Here is a 2,233-nt window from a genome sequence, read left to right as displayed (position 1 = left end):
ATAGAAATTTTTTATAAAATTAATTTCGAAACTAAAATTAAAAAAAAAATATTTTTTCTTTAAAAAAATCAAAAAATCTTCCAAAATTTTCATTTTTTAAAAAACAATTGCCAAAAGTTGAATTATTATACACACATAAAAAGATACTCACATTAAAATTAAATTAAAATTCTTAAAATAAATATTGTAACCATTATGAATGCGATTTTAATTTTTAGCTCATAATTGTAACTTTAACTTTTTGCGTTTTCTTTGAATTTTTAAAATTTTTGGAATTTTATTTTTAAAATTATTTTGGAATTTTTTCATTTTTAACAAAAAAAAAATTATTTATAATTTAATTTTAGTGTTACTTTTTCTTGAACTTTTTAAAAAAATTTGGAATTTTAAAGATCTTTTTAAGTTTGTAAAGATTTTTTTTACATTCAATGAGTACCAAATAAAATTAAATGGGTTTGTAACCTCTTTGAAAGCGTCAGTAGCCCAGTGGTAAAATGCCTTGCTATTTGTCCCAACCAACCTGAGTTCAAAACCATGGATCTACTTCTTTTTATTTTAAAATCATGTAAAACGACGTCGTTTCATCTCATTTGAAAACGACGTCGTTTCACTTAACGCCAACATTTAACGTCTAGTTAACGCTGTCTTAACTGTGGGTTCACGGTGTGTTAATATGGCCAGTCAATCCTAAGTTGCTTAATAAACTAAAAAGTCAACAAAAGTAAAGTGTTTTTTTGGCCAAGCTCGAGTACAGATTTTTTTTGGCAATTCGTGCAAAGTTTGTGTTTTTTTTGGCCGAATTCTCAAATTTTATATGATAATGTTTATCATAATAAAATAAATTTATTTGCAACATTACCAAACACAAAAAAAATTAGTTTACATTTTAATATTATTATTTTTATATATTTAACTTCATTTGTTTTGGAACAAAAACTCTAACTATTTTTTGTAGGTTTTTTTTGTTTTTATTTAATTTAACTATTTCTGTTTATTTTAATTAAAAATTTAGTAAAGTTAGGATTACATTGTTATAAAAATCACTAGGGTTGGTCCGCGCTTCCCGCAAAATATTTATATTCATTACATTTTTACTTAACATTCATTTTTCGTTTGATTGTATATTATGTGTCAGTTGATATTTTATAGTTTTTATTTATTTAGTTGATCATACCTTTTTGGTAAAAATGATTATGTGATGAGAGTCATCTAGCCTTCAGTATGGTTGATTATATTTGCTGATGTGAAATTTGGCGCTGTATCACCACCAGTTCATCGCTGCAGGGGCAATGTTGGTGATCTCTTCCTAGACGACGAAGCCTCCTTTTGCTTCCTCATGCATGAAGTCGTTGGCAAACACACTTTTTTTATAGAGTAAAAGGTTAATGCGCAGATCTGAGCGACTTTGTGTTTCACAGCAGTGATTGATGCTCCGAAGAATCTGGATCCAGTTCGGTTAAGGCATGTGCTTCTTCCTAGGCTGGAGAAGTTGGTGAAGTGGAAAGCTTTTAAGGGGATGTCGGCATGGCGGCGAGGAGAGCAGACGTAAAATGGGAAGGTTAGCTACGGTGGAAATAATCAAATAAATGACTTTGGAGAGTACAAATCCAAGTCTTTGAACATCTTCGAATTGAATGTAGTTTGTTTCTAGGCATTGTCATGTCCCCGATTCTGGATAGGATCGTCCGGACGGACTGCGGTGCGTGGAAATGCACCAGTATGGTCATATGGCCCAAAGACAAGCGTGTCATAGCCTGGAAGTAAGGTTAAGGGCATCAGGAAGCTAAGGCATAGCTAATCCAAGAAGGAGACAAGCTCAAAGGAGCCGGACAAGAGAGCTGGTAGCTGGACAAGATCCAGGTGAAGCTCGATGAAGTGAGTGATCAGAATGGATCATGGGAAAACTAAGTCTAGGACTGGAAATAGACCAAGGGATTTAGAAGGATTGAAGAATATAAAGGAAGCAAGCTAGACACAATGTATAACAGCTAGGCGATGCAGTAAGCAAGCTCAACCAGCTAGGTGAAGTGTAGTGCAGCTCAGTGTAGCTCACTGAAGAGTGTGTCAGCTCCCTGAGCTAGATGGACTAGCTCACTCAGCTGGGACAGCTGGGGATCAGCTCAACTCAGCTGGACTGAGTGTTCAAGTCATGGGCAGTTGGGCCGGGTCTGGACAGTGGCCGGGCCATATGGGCGGTTATGGGCTGGTGGGATCTTGACATGAACCACCAAGG

The sequence above is a fragment of the Brassica oleracea genome, unplaced genomic scaffold (assembly GCF_000695525.1).
Source record: "Brassica oleracea var. oleracea cultivar TO1000 unplaced genomic scaffold, BOL UnpScaffold00817, whole genome shotgun sequence".
Lineage (NCBI taxonomy): Eukaryota > Viridiplantae > Streptophyta > Magnoliopsida > Brassicales > Brassicaceae > Brassica > Brassica oleracea.
This window is presented reverse-complemented; position numbering follows the sequence as displayed.